The sequence below is a fragment of the Podarcis pityusensis genome (assembly GCF_964106645.2).
Source record: "Podarcis pityusensis genome assembly, chromosome: 12".
NCBI classification, from domain to species: domain Eukaryota; kingdom Metazoa; phylum Chordata; class Lepidosauria; order Squamata; family Lacertidae; genus Podarcis; species Podarcis pityusensis.
Window position 1 is genome coordinate 39650831 of NC_138037.1, and position 18473 is coordinate 39669303.

Genomic DNA, 18473 nt, shown 5'->3' on the forward strand with positions numbered 1-18473 from the left:
AATTACACAAAAGAACCTGAAGGCATTTGCAGGAAATGCAACTTGTTTAGCCTGGAACACATCCTTTGACTTTTCAGTGGTGAAAGCTTTTCTCCCCACCTAATTCAGGGGGTGGAGAACCTTTTTCTGTCTGGGGGGCACATTCTTTAATGGGGAGACCCATGTTCCAGTAGTGGACCTTCTGAGACCCATGTTCCAGTAATGGGCCACCACCTGAGGTAAGAGCAATGCTTGTGTCTCTTACCTTTGTACAGCGGACTGCATGATTCCCATACAAAGGTCAGAGGTATCTCCACACACACCTCTCTCTCCATCTCCTACCAGGCAAGGGAGAACATTGTCACCCTTTAAGCGCTCCTTCCATCCAGGCAAAAGCATCCAAGGAAGGTGCAGAGTGGGGGTATGTCCTAAAAAGAAGAGTGCCTGGCCTGGAAAGGAAGTGTATCCTGGGAAGTGTGTGGTTTAAAGGACCACATCTAGCCCTTAGCCAGAAGCCCCCAACCTTCATGGCAGGGACGCCAACTTGAATAAAATATTGGGGGGGCAGGTAAGCACCACCCCACACGATCAATCACATGATGCAGTGTATGCATGCTATTTGAATGGCAATGCCCATCAACTGAGGGCTGTGATAGGAGGGCTTGCCCCCCTCAAATATTTTATTGGGGGGGTGTCAAAGGGCCCCTGGCCCCTAGGAGTTGGCTTCTATGTTTCCTGGCCTTACCCTTTTGTCATTGGGTTCAATTTTTCTGACCTTGGAGCCATACACAAAAATCCAAGGGGAGTCAACAAAAGCAAATTGAGCCTTTCTATCTTCAACATTAAAAGTTCAAGAAAGGAAAGGAAAGCTGTCTTGTTTCCTTTGTGTCCTTAACTTCAAATTATGAGGATACGACACGAGGAAGAATGAACTCAGGCAGTCGCATTTTGACCAAGCTCACTATATATGCCATTTTGATTTCGTACTCGGGGCTCGGACTATTGACATGTAATGATTTGGATGTAAATCACATGGTTTGATGGCCAGGGAAGTTATAGGGCATTTTATGCAAAGCAATAATATAAAAAAAGTCTATTGAACTAATCACCGGTTAATCTGACACTTAATGGAATAAGTAATGCTAAGTATGACATGAGGGCAGCGTTAAGCTTTAATCAATTCTGCTTGGGTCAAAGGTGTTGGTTTTGCTGATGGCAGGAGACAGAAGATGGAGAACCTTTACAGAAGAGTCCCTGCACTTCATTATCCCAGGTGAACAAATGGCTGCTCTCAGGCAAACTGTGAACTTAATGACTAGAGCATGTGAGTGTATTCTTATTAATTTTGTTATTATTTTGCTGCTGCTGTGTTTTGTGTTTTTTAATGAAGAGGGTGTCTCGTGATCTCTTTGAAGACACCTTCACCTGGAGCTGGCAGACTTGATCGGAGTTAAGGATGCAGAAGGAAACTCAGAATCTCACCTGTCGCTGGCCTTTCAGTAAGATCTGCCTCACCTGCTGATCACTAGCCATGCTTATGGGCTTATCTCTAATACCTCCACACTGTACATACATACAGTGGTACCTCAAGTTACATACGCTCCAGGTTACATATGCTTCAGGTTACAGACTCCGCTAACCCGGAAACAATGCTTCAGGTTAAGAACTTTGCTTCAGGATGAGAACAGAAATCGTGCTCCGGCGGCGCGGCGGCAGCAGGAGGCCCCATTAGCTAAAGTGGTGCTTCAGGTTAAGAACAGTTTCAGGTTAAGAACGGACCTCCGGAACGAATTAAGTACTTAACCTGAGGTACCACTGTACAAGCGAAATGGTCAGAGCAAGAGAGGAGAAATCACAAGGACAAGCTTTTTGGTTGTAAGGCAGAGCAAGTGTCCTGCGTGCAGCTATATGTAGGGCTCATGATTTCAGACAAAATTATTATGATTTTATTATTTATTTTATTCATTTATTAATTTGGCAGACCACCCTTCATCCAAGATCACACGGCAGCTCACAACCTAAATATACAAAATAAGAACATAAAATGCATAAAAAACAAAAGCAGGAACAAACGAATAACTACCACCCCACACAAACATTTAAAAGACCATAGAATGTTAATCACCCAAAGGCCTAGTTATACACAAACTTTTTTTGCCTGGCACCTAAATTCATGTAATGATGATGCCAAGTGAGCCTACCTGGGGAGAGTATTCCACAAATAGGGAGCCACCTCAGAAAAGGCCCCTTCTTGTGTTGCCACCCTCCAGGTACCGCTCCGGCGGGAAGGTAAACGGTGTTTCCATGCGCTGCTCTGGTTCGCCAGAAGAGGCTTAGTCATGCTGGCCACATGACCCGGAAGCTGTACGCCGGCTCCCTTGGCCAGTAAAGCAAGATGAGCGCCGCAACCCCAGAGTCGGCCACGACTGGACCTAACAGTCAGGGGTCCCTTTACCTGTACCTAAGTCAAAACCAGCACTGGAAACTAATTGGCAGCCAGTGCAGTCGGACCAGGATCAGTGTAAGACGCTCTAATTGTCTTGTCTCAGTGAGCAACCTGGCCGCTGAATTATGCACCAGCTAAAGTTTTGCCCTGAATGTGTGCATAAAAATTAAATGTTAAACCTCACAACAACAACCAACAAATTCCTAGGATGGCAATCCTAAACTGATCTTGGAATGGATGAATCTGTCAATTTCTGCTTTTCTCGGTTTCTCACTTTTCCAATATTAACCTCATTTCTGTATCAGTTTGCTCATTTTAGGTTTTTTTAAAAAAATGCATGAAATACACATTTTTTATGGTCATTCCTCCTAACACAGACATATTTGTATGTAAGTTTGCCTAATATAAACTTTTTTTTTTACAAGCAGATATTCCTCCACAGGATGAACCTTTTGTATGCCCACCCCAACTAATATATATTTCCTTGCCCCATCTTTCTCTAATATGGTTGTTGTTGTTTTTTGGCTGGAAAATTACATTGAATAATTTGCAGAAGTGTGAATTTTGAAGAATAGCTGCAATTCACTTCATGTAATGGTTTGAGAAATGTAAACCAGGTAAGTTCACATTAACTGAACAAACTTCTATCTGATCCTTCTTAGAGAGCAAGGCCCACTGAATGTAGCAAGACTTCTGAGGAAACATGCCGAGTACTTTGTGCTGTCGAGATCCTATTATAGCTACAGATATGCCAGCTGGCACACTGAACACAAACCTTAGATGAACTCCAAAAGGCAGTGAGTTAGGGTGTGGTTGGGTTAGAAAATATTTGCTGTGTGTTTATTACTCTTGAATAGATTCCCCCCCCCCCCAGCAGGTGTCTATGAAGTGGTTCTAATCATTTGGTTCATAAGAATATGCCACTCATATAAAGTAATAAAGCCTTGGCTAAGGGTATTCTGCCCTAGCATCGAGACATGAATATGATGCAATGCTTTGCCTTCATCTAACTAATACATATTGACAGCGCTGCACATTGTACCATTGCAAGCAGCTCCTTCCAGCCCCTGTGGAAAAAAGTAGCGAGAAATGTCAAGAACCAGCCATTAAATGTCTTGATAGCTTTAGAAAGTGAAAAGCTCACCTTATTTTTCCATAACTTGTTCTGTCATATTGTAACAAAATGCTATTTGGGGTTTTTAATTTTTTTTTTAAAGGACTTCCTTCATTTTCTGATTTACAAGTTTCAAGATGGTGCTGTGGAATTCACTTTAATTAATCCACTTTGCTGCACTTCCACATTGGCTATAAGCACAGAAGGAAGCTTCTGCATTTGGGTCATCATCTTCACTGGCTTGTGGTAGACACTGATATCTACAGATGTGCAGCCCTGACCTCACCACCTAACCTCACCACCACCCTGCCCCACACAAGTCCTGCAATGATGGTGGTGTTGGGAGCAAGGCTCCAGCCCACTCCACAGCTGCCGCCTTCTTCTTCTTCTTCTTCTTCTTCTTCTTCTTTAGTCATTTAGTCGTGTCTGACTCTTCATGACCCCATGGACCAGAGCACACCAGGCACTCCTGTCTTCCATTGCCTCCATTCCATTCCATTGGTCAAACTCATGCTGGTAGCTTCGAGAACACTGTCCAACCATCTCATCCTCTGTCGTCTCCTCCTCTGTCGTCTCCTTGTGCCCTCCATCTTTCCCAACATCAGGGTCTTTTCCAGGGAGTCTTCTCTTCTCATGAGGTGGCCAAAGTATTGGAGCCTCAGCTTCAGGATCTGTCCTTCTAGTGAGCACTCAGGGCTGATTTCCTTAAGAAGGGATAGGTTTGATCTTCTTGCAGTCCATGGGACTCTCAAGAGTCTCCTCCAGCACCATAATTCAAAAGCATCAATTCTTCGGCGATCAGCCTTCTTTATGGTCCAGCTCTCACTTCCATACATCTCCAGCTTCCATACACCCCACAGTCTTCAATCCACAGCCAACTATCCACAGCACAATCATCGTTCCCACAATGGTCAATGGCATTTACTGTCTTACAAATGTGCACAGGTTTGAAATTTCTATCAGAACCTCCAAGTGTTCCTGTTTTCCAGGGACAGTTCTGGATTTACAAAAGCCACCCCAGTTTCTGATCTGATCCCAGAATGTCCCACTTTTCCTTAGGATGTCCCTATTTTCATTGGGGAAATGTTGGAAGTTCTGCAACCCCTGAGCCGAGGAGATAGTAACTAACTATACAACCTTTAGAAGCCTTCTGAAGGCAGCCCTGTATAGGGAAGTTTTTTTTAATGTTAATAATAATAATACTATATTTATACCCTACCCATCTGGCTGGGTTTCTCCAGCTGCTCTGGGCGGCTCCCAACAGAATATTAAAAACACGATAAACCATCAAACATTAAAAACTTCCCTAAACAGGGCTGCCTTCAGATGCCTTCTAAAAACCAGGTAGTTGTTTATTTCCTTGACTTCTGATGGGAGGATGTTCCACAGGGCGGGTGCCACTACCGAGAAGGCCCTCTGCCTGGTTTAATGTTTTATTATGTTTTTATAATGTTGTAAGCTGTCCAGGGTGGCTGGGGCAACCCTGTCAAATGGGCATGGTAATAATAATAATAATAATAATAATAATAATAGTTATAATTGAATAGGATGTCCCTATTTTCATCAGAGAAATGTTGGAGGGTGTGTTCTATATGTAAGGCTGCAATGCTATACCCACTTCCTTGAGTTTAAGGCCTGTGGAACTCAATGAAACTTACCCCTGCATAATATGGCATTTTGGCTTAAAGGCCTTAAGAAGATAAATGATTTATTTTCTCCGCTAGTGGGGCAAGGTGTGTGTGGAATCTGAACAAATAATTGAAAATAACTGAAAATACATTTCACTGTTCATGAAGTTCAGATAGTATATTAGGCAGTATACTTTTTCATGTTCTATAATTAGGATTACTGTAACATCTGTGAAAACTCAACTGTCACTTCAATTTGGGCTCATTCAGATATTTCTTTTTCTTATGCCCAATTGGTGTTTTAAAAATAAAGTCCTAATTAACAAGATCTATCATGCCAAATTTTTCTTGCCCTTGCTAATGCCCGTGACAAAAAACATACATTGGTTAATTAATAGCTAACAAAAATATTATGCTGAAAAGTTGTGTGCTGGCTGGTTGGATTGTTGGTGTTCATGTGTTTATAGGAGAGGGAAATGGTTAAGAAACTGTAAATATTATTGTTAATTTAATAAAATATAAAACTTTAAGAAGCTTCAAGTTTTAAGAGGCTCCAATCAAGTTTGCATCTCAGAATTCTAAAATTTCCTGACACAGAAGCAACATTCATTGTGTTTCCATTTCCTCCCTTTCTTCTTCCTTTTGATAGATTAACTGGAACTAAACTCATGTCATGAGTTCTTGAACATTTCCTTCACGAACATATTCCTTTTTAAAGCTTAGAGGCAGTTTTGTATTCTTGTTCCTCACTTCAAACACTATGCTGAAGAATCACAAAGAGTTTGAAGTCAGATGAACTTCTCTTGAGATTGCTTGGGACGTTGCTCTGAGGCCTCCTCCCTGGAGCTGTGGTGAAGGTGGCCTTAATTTAAAACACGTTTGTAATATATTTAAGAGGTGGTTTCGAGTTATCTATATCACCTTGGAGCAGGAATAGCCAAAACGGTGCCAACTAGGAATTTTTGAACTCGCAATGCCTATCACCCCAATAGAAAACTGTAGTCTAACAACTTCTGGAGGGAATACAATGGCTGCTCCAACTCTGAAGAGGAACAATAATTAGTCAGGGACATGGTTTGAGGAAATACGTGCTTGTGTGTTGCTAGTGTTGGTGGGAGGGCCATGTGTCTGATACATTGATATACTCCCTCCCCTCTTCAAGTCTGGTCAGGGTAGAGAGTAGTGGGTGATGCATTTCCTGTGCTTCACTTGGTTTTAGGAAGAGACGGCAAGGAAAAGAATATGCCAGAAATAGCGTGTGAGTGGTGCTGTGACAGAAGTTGGAAGCAGGCTAGTGTCGTTGTGGCATAGGTACGCAAGGTGTTGCTGGGGAAATGGTCATGGCTAGAGACCTGCTGGTCTGATTGGGCCAATGGTTGGTGTCATATGGTTTGGGACTACGTTACCTTGAGGACAATGGCTCCCTATTGTTTCTACTCCATTACTGCTCTCTTCTTCAGAAGGCATTATTTTGATTCTCCACCTACTGAGGTGAGGTGGTTGAGGTGAGGCCTTTTTTTTCAGGTGCACCCCTCAGACTAAGGAAGCTCACCTAACACTGAACCGGTTTCTTTTTCATACCAGGGGAAGAGCTTTTTCCTTAAATACAAAACTTAATATCAAATATATTTTCCTCTTCTTTTGTCCAAACTAAGACTTTGATCTAAATATGATAAAAACATAAATAGAAGTGGTGGGGAAGAATAAAGAAAGAGAAAGAGAAAAAGAAAGAAATAGAAATAGAAAAGAGGTTAAAAGAGAGGGAAGAAATCAGAAGGTAAGGGACTTCCGATTCTTCGTCTGTCCACTAAATATAAACAAAATTCGTATCATCCACTCCAATACAACATCGAACAAAGCCACTTTCTATATCGTTTAATTTCTGAATAAGAGTTATGGAGTTGATTTTGTCAGCCATGACTTTCTAAACTGTTCCTTTTTTGTTAAAATGATGCTGTTGAAGTATACCTGAATATTTGTAAAAGAGAAACAGTGGTGTGTGCGTGCGTGTCCTGGCATAAAGCAGAGACACTGCTTGTCATTTTATTCATTTTTGCATATCTTATCACTCCTCCTTCTCTTGCTTCTTGGAGGGCAATAAGACAACCCAGATGCCAAGCTATGGAACATGTTCTTCTGACATGAGCATCTGGCTCCTTGGCAGTCTCATTGAATTGACATGCTGGCAGCTTTGCTGTTGTATCCTCATACGTCGGTATATAAGAAAATTGCAGATGGGCTCTCTTCTCGGATTAATAAAAAAATAAAAAATCATCCTGACCTTCACTAAGCAAAAAATGTGTTGGGCTTGTGTGTCTGTGAATGAGATCTCAGACCATTACGAGAATATTTAGCAGTTCAAATTTCCAAGTGTTTTCTGAGGTGATGCCAAAATCTTTTACCGCAAAACCTTTAAGTAATAAGTCCTCCCAAGTCCAAGATACAAAAGAATTAGCATGAATAAAATACATTATTAGAGAAAATTAACTCTTTCTCTTGCAGCTGCTTATTCTGAAGCTTGCAATCTGTCGCAGCAAAAAAAATGAGACTTTATAGATTTTCCAGCACAGGGTTGAAAGTTTTCCATGGAGCTTTGTGGTGACCATAAGTGGTTGGGGTGGGCAAAAGGACAGAGGGGCAAAGCTTCCCGGTACATTTCCGGGTGGTGGTGGTGGGAGTTTTAGCAGTTTCCTAGGGTCTTGTGGCTTGCCAGCAAAAGTTGCAATGACTTTATTTATTTCTTGCATTATTTTGGTGCTGCTGCAGGAAGCATCAGAATTCTTGGCAACCTAGCTGCTGCCATTTCCCCTTGCAATGTCTCTCTTCAAAGGACACTACATTGCATTGCATTGCTGGTTAAAATAAACATGTAAAAGGGGACAGTGTGGATGAGCTTGATCGCTACCACCTCCCCATCGCCGTTCTGATCACCTTCCCCCATGAGGAACGTGAAAGTCAGGACGAGGGAGCCTTCTGAACTTGTGGGAAATCAGGGTTCTTTAGTGCATGGAAAATTCAGGAGGTTCCCAGCAACACAAATTGGAAGGTGATGAGAACAACCACAGGGGATGGAACCAGCACACGCATCCCCTTTGTCCTTTTCATATATTTACTGGAACTGGGGATGCAACAGGGGTGCGCCGTGACAAAAAGGTTTATCTTCTATCTGTAATTCAATCTATTTTAGATCTGCTTTTTGGTGTTCCAATTTGATTTGTTACTTGGTTCCAAATTTGATCTGTTGAGAATTTTTAAATCACCATAACTCCCCACTCTTTGTACAAAAGTGGATGAAGTCTTCAGGCAAATGAGCCCCTCCAGAGTAGATAGGTACAGCGGTTTACCCACAAGCCCAGTTTTTACCATTTTGGGGTAGGAAAACAGGAATCACATTCTTTCCCTTAGTTATTTTATTGAAGGCAATGATTTCGAAACTGCAGACATAAAGGTAAACAACTCGCCAACATTCAGACAAATAGTCCAGGGGCTTTCGTACTAGACGATTTTACCTTGGTTATAAAAAACTGGAAAAGTCAAAGCTTTTTCTTGTGACACTCCCTCTTTCCTACAAGTACTTTCTGTGAATAGCGAGCGAGTGAGTGAGTGAGTGAGTGGGCACTATGCTTTTAAATGGGTTGGAAAAATTATGGTGGTGGTGGTGGGAAACAGGCTGCTTGACTAGTCTAACTTTCATCCTGCTTTCACAGCCAAAACTCAGAGGTGAATGAAGACCCACAGAAGTAAAAATGGAGTGTGCGTACATACCTCTGCCAGTGATTTCTTCATCAAGCCCCCTTTAGTTCATTGTGGGGGGAAACCCCCAGTTATGAACATTCTCTAGGCTAGGAATAACAACTTTTGGAAGTCTTCCACAATGGTTTCTGGAGCATGTTATATATAGCAAACTTCCTGGAAGTTTCAGACCAATACGCTCATGCTAGCTGGGCTGATGGAGGCTGGAGTTCCACAACCTCTGGTGGGCAAGTTGGGGAAAGTTGACATACCGTATCTATTCAAGCCATGTGTAAAAAGCTCTGTTGCACAGACTCCATATCCACGAATGTTTATTGTGGAGGCCTTGCAAGCTTTTAAAAGTTGGCACCAATTAAGAATATTGAGACATGATTAATTAAACTACTCAGTCTCTGACCTTTCCCCTACTCTATCTCCCAGCAATTTACCACAGCAGAAACTGAGATAGGTATACAACTCCCCAATGGCTATATGGAAGACAGCCAAGCCTATTGAACCAAAGTTGGTCCGATGAGCATGCTCTGAGTCTACAGGGAAGGGTGGGGAAAACACCTCGGAATTTGTGGGAAGCTTCTCTTAATTTATTCCTCCTGAAACCATTATTAAGATATGACTGACAGAGGTTTCTTGTCTGAGGCTTTTGCAATAAATTATACCACTGCATAATTGCAATATATCACCTTTCCCCACTTTTGTTCTAAGAAACAGCATGAAATAGCATGAAAGAGAAATTTAGAAATCAGCATAAAAAGGAAGGAAGCATAGCCTGCAATCTAGTAAACCGCTGAAGCTGACGGCGTTTAAACAGCTTAATTGCATACAGGGTTGTAGCCACAAACGGTTTGGAATTGTGCAACTGGCAAAATCCATCCAAAGTTAAGCACTCTTCAAAAGAGTTAAGCTTGCACGTGTAAAGCATTTATTTATTTATGAGGATTTATATACCACTTAATCATTCATAACCTCTCAGTAGAAATGTGATCATATAATGATTATCTCCCATACATGAAGCTGTGCAAAAGGTGATTAAAGCAAACATAATTAAAGCAACTATGGGGTGTGGGTGGGATGGAACATGCCATAATTATTTCATTCTTTCAACCAAAGCTCCAGAGCTCTAGCAACTTGGCCTGGTATAGATGGATAAAATATCTGAATGGCCAGATGGGGTTGGATCCAAAATTTATCTTCTTCCAACCAAGCATTTCTTCCATGGCTGAAAAGACTCTTTCCATCAGACAATGCATCTTTTGTCAGATGAAGGAAACCTTTGCTTACAAACCATGAGCTATGTTGACCTTTGCCAAACTATTAGGACACCGGGCAGTGATGAATATTTAGCTGATACAACTTAGGAGGTAACCTTTCTCAGGTAATTGTCACAAGAGACTTTTTTTAAGGACTATGAAAGCAGCAAATGATATACCTCTCAACAATTGTTATTAAAATTAGATGTGGTAAGATAAAACCATTTCCAATGGCAGAACATACTTCCGAAATCCTTGCTCATCTGTTGTGATGTATTCATTTCAGCCCTAAACAGCTTTTCCAATAAATACCAGGCACATTGCTATGACACATATTTAACTAGCTGTGTGATATACCATGGGATTTGCAAGAGGAGCTTTCTCTAATGTTTGGGTTACTGAACACTGCCCATTTTTGTGGAAATTTACTTTTGTTTTTGCACCCTGAGAGTGAAGATACTCATTCCAGTTCAACAAGAAGAATCACATGTGAAATGAAGAAGAAGAAGAAGAAGAAGAAGTTTGGATTTGATAACCTGCTTTATCACTACCCAGAGCAGTCTTAAGATCCGCCCAGCTCCCCTAGGTTGCCCAGAGTAGTCAACCTTTTTTTAGGGGGGACCCCAAAGTTGTTGACCTTTTTAAAGTAAATAGTTGTTTACCTTTAGAACGGTTGCGGGATGCAGGGCCTCACAGCGCCAACCAATGGGGGTGCCATCACCCCACGCACAGGGGCGTATGAAGGTGGGTGCGGGTTCCATGTTGGGGGGGACAAAATGTTGGGCGGCACAGGCACTGCGCTGTCCGCCCGCTGCCTCTCCCCCCCCCGCATGGCGGCTAACTATTTTGGCTGCGCACGCAGCACCCGGAGCGCCGTGTAACGTGGGAATTGCGTGACACATCCTATTGCGTGCGCCAAGCTGCGGATTCCTTTGCTGGCTTTTCCACTGTTGGCGCACGCTCCCAGCGCTGCCCAACGTGGGGTGCCAGCACAGAATGACGGGGAATGCAAGCGGGATCCACACACTCCTATTCATTGGGTTTTGTTGCTGCCGTCAGCACTGTCAGCGTGCGGCAGATCCCATCCAGAGATGTTTCCTCCACTGCTGCTTGCATTCTCCATCGTTCTGCGCTGGCACCCCACATTGGGTGGTGCTGTGCGGGTGCGCTGACAGCAGAAAAGCCAGCAAAGGAACCTGCAGCTCGGTGCATGCAACAGGATGTGTCATGCAGTGCCCACAACGTTACACGCTGCTCTGGGCGCGGTGCTGAAACAGTTAGCCGCCATGCAGCTGGGGCAAGAGCCGACAGCCGAGCGGAGCAGAGCCCATCGGAGCACCGTGGGCTCTTCTGTTGCGGGCAGCTCAGCGCGCTTTCGGGGGAAAGTGATGGAATCCGGGGAAGAGCCACCTGCAGCGGAAAAGGCCATGGCGCTCCGACGAGCACTGCTCCACTTGGATGTCGGCGGCTCTTCCCCAGACTCCAACGCTTGGCCCCGGACTCTCGGCCTGGCGCCCCTGAGAGCCCGGTGCCTGGGGGCCGTGGCGCCAATGGTTAAGACGGCCAACCCTAGCGCCAATTGTTAAGACGGCCCTGTCACTACCCTAAGGAGTCTCAAAGCGGTTAACAATCTCCTTTCCCTTCTTCCCCCACAACAAACACTCTGTGAGGTGGGTGAGGCTGAGAGAAGTGTGACTAGCCCAAGCTGCATGTGGAGGAGAGGGGACGTGAACCTGATTCACCAGATTATGAGTCTACCGTTCTTAATCACTACACCACACGGGCTCTATATATGGCTCCCAGGGCTGGTGACCAGTACCTGACATCCTTGACCTGTCTTTATGGCCACAGCACCCAATTAGGACTCAGTGTCCAGATCCTTCAGTAACTTCCAAATTCACATGAAGCTGTTTTTGAGATGGAATTTGATTCAGTGGTTAAATCCACATCCTGGGTTCAGTTGGAGCACTCAGGCCTTGCATATAGAAAAGTCCCTGTTCGATTCCCTGACATCTCATCAGGTAGCAACAGGTAAACACTGAAAATCTGCTGAGTCAGACTAAGTAATACTGGACATGGTGGACAAAAATCTTGACCCATAAGTTAGTTTCTGATATATATATATTTGGGGGAACCCTGCTATGCCTAGTTCTATATACAAGGGGGGCATGGACATGTGTTAATGGATACTGCAGTGATGCAGGCAATGTCATGGTGCCACAGGACACAATGCTTCTTTTGTCCTGAAACTGTGACTTTTGACTGATATACCACCATATTGTGCCAAGTTTCATTCACATCCACGAGTGTGCCACTCCCCCAACCTTTGTGCCCATATATACTTCTGTCTTCTATATGTTTCTGTCAGTGCTATTTTTATAGAAAAAGAAGTGAGGGAGCCGGCGTACAGCTTCCGGGTCATGTGGCCAGCATGACTAAGCCGCTTCTGGCGAACCAGAGCAGCGCATGGAAGCACTGTTTATCTTCCCGCCGGAGCAGTACCTAATTATCTACTTGCACTTTGATGTGCTTTCGAACTTCTAGGTTGGCAGGAGCAGGGACCGAGCTCACCCTGTCGCGGGGATTTGAACCGCCAACCTTCTGATTAGCAAGCCCTAGGCTCTGTGGTTTAGACCACAGCGCCGTGTCCCTTGAATGCAACCTTGGAAGACATTAATAAAAGATGACAGGAAATATAAAATAACAGGGGAAAGCAGGAAGGAGGGGGCGGAGTTGAGGCCTGGATTGCTATAGGCCAAAGATCTTTTTTTCTAAAACGAAAATGGACACCATCTAATCCTTAATGTAGATTCCTTTATTATAAGACCTTCTGTTTCACAAAGGCTGAGGTGAGATAGCAACAGAAGCAAGTGATGCTCTGGAATCTTATTCCTTGAGGGGAGAGAAGGAGGGAAGTGTGTTGGCATGCTTAGTCGCATGGAGGGTTCAGGGATGTTAATCACAACTCCTTTTATCAGACAGCTTTATTAAGATCAATTTTTTTGTTGCCAAATTAGAGTGGACCTAGAGCGAACTTCCCAGCAGTTATTAACACAAGTCCATGTTTGCTGGAAGGATCGGGGTGTGTTCGCATGAACCACCATAGCTGGGAGTTACACAATATCTATATCATTTTTCACAGCTTTGTCATTAGCTGGTAATGATTTGATTATTTTGCAGATGAATCACAGTATAAATCTCTTTCACAAACACTACCTCCAAGTATTAATCAAAACCATTAAGGCAAAGCAGTCAGTGCAAATTAAAAAATTTGCATGTCTAAATTAAAAATTACAGTAATACATCATAAATAAATCTTTTAAATTCTCTATGGCCTCTGTGAACATCCCCTTTTTGTGCCTATAATGAGCCCATGAATGCGAGATTTCCCCCTCTTTTTTTAATCATGATGTAATTGAATTTTAAAGGTAGAATTCAGTTCTTTCTGTCTGAAGCATACCCTAGACCTTACTGAGGGGTGATTTTTTTTTTTTAATTCCCTTCATCCTTCCAAAAGCGAACCAGAGGAGAAGGAAGAGATTCAAAGACAAGTGTGGAAGATTAGAGTTCAGTCCCATCTCACATAATCTTCAGCTTCTTCAATTGCAGCAAAGTAAATATTTGGAAAAGATGATACATCTTAATCAAATATCTTTGAACTGTGAGAAAAATGACTAGTTTTTGTTTTAGGCACTATTTCATTTTAGCACTATTAACACCTTACGTGCAGTTTGGTAAGAGATTAAAGAACTCTCCGTAATAAAAAGCTATCTTTGGCATTCAAATTTTATTATTATTTTGATCTTTAAATACAGTAATCATCTTCAAGCATGAGTATTAATTGTTCTTGATGTCCTTCATATGTCAGGGACAGCAAAGTAACTTCTCTTCTATAGCTGGAGCTGAAGTTGCAACTTCAAACTTCAGACCCAGCCCAAGGGGTTCTGCCGCCTGAAGCAAAGGGCAAGAAGTTGCCTCCTCCCAGTCTAGTTCCACATGCAAAAGCCTCCATTGCACCCCGAGGGCAATGGCCTAGTTTAGTGGGTGTAGGAGAGGCTGCATGGCACACACACACACAGAGCTCTCACTTACCTGCTACCCCTCAATATTTGCCACCTGGCAGCTGCCTTACTATGTCTCACGGTAGGGCCCGGTCCAGCTGCATTGTGTGGAATAGAATTGTTGTGCCCTCCCCTCAACTACAACCCCTGATTTTTCAGGGGAAATGCAACCTCATCCAGAACGGCTTGAACCCCATCTCTTTGAACATGTAAACAATCTAGCCACATAACCTTGGACTGGTCAGGATAGAGGAAGATTATCATAGGGGAAGGGCCATAGGGCATCTGCTTTGCATGCAAAAGTTCCCATATTCAATCCCCAGCATCTTTAGGTAGAGCCAGTGTGGTGTAGTGGTTAAGAGCGGTGGACTCGTAATCTGGGGAACCGGGTTCGTGTCTCCGCTCCTCCACATGCAGCTGCTGGGTGACCTTGGGCTAGTCACACTTCTCTGAAGTCTCTCAGCCCCACTCACCTCACAGAGTGTTTGTTGTGGGGGAGGAAGGGAAAGGAGAATGTTAGCTGCTTTGAGACTCCTTAGGGTAGTGATAAAGCGGGATAGCAAATCCAAACTCTTCTTCTTCTCTTCTTCTTCAGGTAGGGCCCTAAAATCCTGGATAATTGCTGCCAGTCAATGGTTTGACTCAGTGTAAGCCTATGTTCCTATCACTGATTCCAGGCAAACGTCCACTTTCACATGCTTCCCCATTTATTTTCTTCTTTAGCATGAAGAAAATTCAAACTTGCACAGACTCATCATTTGTACTGTTATAAGAATTTTAAGGTCATATATATATGACCAAACTGTGGGAGGCAGTGGAAGACAGGAGTGCCTGGCGTGCTCTGGTCCATGGGGTCACGAAGAGTCGGACACGACTAAACAACAACAACAACAACAACATAATAATAATAATAATAAATTTTATTTATATCCCGCCCTCCCCAGCCGAAGCCGGGCTCAGGGCGGCTAACAACAATAAAACAGTACAAAAGTACAGCATAAACAACAGTCTAAAATCATTCGTTATAAAATTAATTAATTCAAGCCACTGGCAACCATTGGACCAGAGCTCCGCGAAATATATATATAATAAATGTTCATAACTGTATATATAAACCACATGTCTGAAACCCCACAGATTAGATCCTGAACAAATTGACCTCAAATATTTCTCTGCAAGGTCAAAGTGGGAAACCTCCCCATTGTCTCTTTCCTCACAAATCCTGTCTTTAAGGGCACATTCAAGATATGAACAGGGTGTGAGCCTGTGACCTGTGACCTAGATTCAGGAATTAAGTTATAATAACCAAAGAGTGGCCCAAAACCAGATAATGCAATCAGGTAACTTGCCAGACACGAGATAAACAACGCACTCAGATTTCTGTTGTAGACCACCCCTTCTGTGATGTATGTATGATGTTTCTGGGGATGGTCTTGGACTCCAGGGCGGGCAATTTAAAATGTCTATTTAAGGGCTTGCACGCATGGCTCTGGGTCCCCCTCCTCTCTCCTGCATGTGGGGGAGTACCCTGTTGCAACATTTAATAAAGATCAGGCTTACTAGCTGCTTTGCTTCTCAATATTCTCTGGTTGGTCTCCGTTATTTTCTCCTACCGAGAGAGAACCTACAAAAGGACTCTATGTGGGCTCTTGGGTACCCCATAAGGGAAAAGGAGTAGGTTTTTATTTTACTTATATCAGTACCTTTTTTCTCCGCGAAGATAACCTTTTCTTTTAACCAACGCAGCATTACCTGCTTACTTGCATCTGCAACAGGTAAGGTCCTTTCTGTCTCTCGGGAGAAAGACAAGATGAGCACTACTCCTGTAATTAACCACAACTAATCCCTCATCAATTTTTTTGCAGAAAGAAGCCAGCTGTGAATGGGAGTAAGTATGTCATGCTGTCATAGGGTTTGAGAAGTCCTGAGGCGACAGGAAAGGCCTACCAGAATTTCTAACGTTAAAAGGTAAAAAAGGTAAAGGACCCCTGGACGGTTAAGTGCAGTCAAAGGCGACTCTGGGGTGCAGCGCTCATCTTGCTTTTCAGGCCGAGAGAGCTGGCGTTTGTCCACAGACAGCTTTCCAGGACATGTGGCCAGCATGACTAAACCACTTCTGGCACAATGGGACATCGTGATGGAAACCAGAGTGCACGGAAATACCGTTTACCTTCTTGCCACAGCAGTACAGTCATACCTCGGATTATAGACACTTCAGGTTGCGTTTTTTTGGGTTACAGACTGCCGAAACCCGGAAGCACCGGAATAAAGGAAGAACATTGATCTTACAGTGGTACCTCAGGTTACATACGCTTCCGGTTACATACGCTTCAGGTTACAGACTCCGCTAACCCAGAAATAGTACCTCGGGTTAAGAACTTTGCTTCAGGATGAGAACAGAAATCGTGCGGTGGCAGCGCGGCGGCAGCAGGAGGCCCCATTAGCTAAAGTGGTACCTCAGGTTAAGAACAGTTTCAGGTTAAGAATGGCCCTCCAGAACGAATTAAGTTCTTAACCCGAGTACCACTGTACTTTTACAACTTCTAGGGACAAGTCATTATGGGTATTCTTATTATGAAGTGTGATACGACACAGAGGAACACGTTTTCAGAAAGCAAAATATTCACTTCCTGGTTCCCTACTTGTAATCAATTGCTAGCATTCAAAAATCAAGCAACACACAAGGCCCAATAGTCACAAAATGTACTGTTGTTGTTTGAGACTGAAAGCGAGAAGTTGGCAATCCCAGCTGGTTGTTTACTAAAAGGAAGTAATGACATACTTACTCTGCAAGGTTTGTGTATTTATCTGGTACTGCTGCTTAAAAAGCGATTTTGCCTAAACAGCTTCTTCAGTCTGGCCCTCTTGTAGTGGTTGCAGTGTGCCTGTTAAGTGTATATTTAGCTCACCCTCGCATTGCGGTGTTCTGCTTTCTTTTCCTGTGGGATTCTCAACTGTAGGTGATACTATTGTGAAGGCTGCATTTCAAAGTCCTCACCTGCTCTGCCTTCTCTGATTTTATGTTACACTTCATGGTATCAGCTTTAGCAATCTCATTCTTTAGCTCTTTCTTTTCATTTACACCTCCTTTACTCACTTCCTGAAGTTTGACACAGTAAAACTCTTTGCTGTGTATGTCTTTAGAAACTGTATTTAAGTCTTTGCCACAGCTGCTGTCCTTAGAAGAGGGAGGAAAGGCAAAAGTCTAAGAACTGAACTATAGTGTTTTGAGGGCCTTATAAAAAACATACATAGGAAATAATATTTGTATATTTATTACACATTTTAAAAATTGCCTAAAGAATTCCATTTTACAAATCCAGTCATAAAATGGAAACTGTTAGAAATGCAAGGATCGTTATATTCATGGTCCATCTCTCTTTTGTGTGTCTATTCATAAGTCCATTCTATCCCATTTCTGCATTAATTTGAATTTTTAGAAGTCCATCAAAAATAATTTTTGAATGTATTTTCCCCTCACCAAGCACACATTTCTAAACTTATTTTATCCTAAATAAAAAAGTATATTTTGGGAGTAATTTTTGGATGAACTAATCTCCTGTCCATATCCAAAATAAAAACATTTCCAAAAAGGGCTTGTCTTTAGCTGTTTTAAAGGATTCCTTTTCTTTCATTTTAATTTCACAGGCTAGTACAAGTCTGCATTAGTAACAAACAGTAAAAACTGAACTCAAGATAGGGTTTAACACACCCACATCCACACCTAATTAAGGACAGATTAATTAGTCTGGATTATTTGTCTATCTGTGTATCTATTCACAATTCAGACTAAGTTAGCTGTCCTTAGTTCCATTGAAACCAATTTTTCACATAAATTTCAATGGGACTTTAGAGTTGTATATTTAATTGGTGTCTCTCTGCTGGCAGATAACTCTTTGATCCTTCAGCATCTTCTTTTTACCCATAGAGGGGTAGAACCAGTCTCCAGTGATTCCTCCTCTGCCCTGTACTTCCACAAATCTGCTACAGAGAGTTGCGGGGGGGGGGGGGGGCTCTTTGGAACAGCACAGAAAGTGGTATGGGGCGGGGGACGAGTCCCAAAGGTCCATCAGCTGGGAGACAGCTGTTAGATACTGCCTGACATAATATCTTCAATATACCAAATTGTGTCCGAGGTTTACAAAGAGCAAAGCAGTTCTAGACCACCAGATCCAAGAGAAACATAAAACCAGCAGCTGCTGGAACAACCTTTCCTGCTTACATATGTTTAAAAAGTGAAATATG

The 18473-nt window shown here is 42.9% G+C and overlaps 1 long non-coding RNA gene across 2 annotated transcripts in view; it reads right to left on the reverse strand.

The window, feature by feature from the left end:
• Positions 1–1946: 1946 nt before the first annotated feature.
• Positions 1947–18473, reverse strand: part of LOC308459620 — a 28564-nt gene continuing 12037 nt past the window's right edge. The window contains exons 2-3 of one of the 2 annotated variants that reach the window (XR_013978231.1): positions 15932–16021; positions 1947–1997 (exon numbers count right to left, since the gene is read on the reverse strand). This is a non-coding gene — a long non-coding RNA (uncharacterized lncRNA). Of the gene's footprint in view, positions 1998–13939; positions 14119–15931; positions 16022–18473 lie in introns of those variants that run through there. The other variant, XR_013978232.1, reaches the window with a different exon arrangement.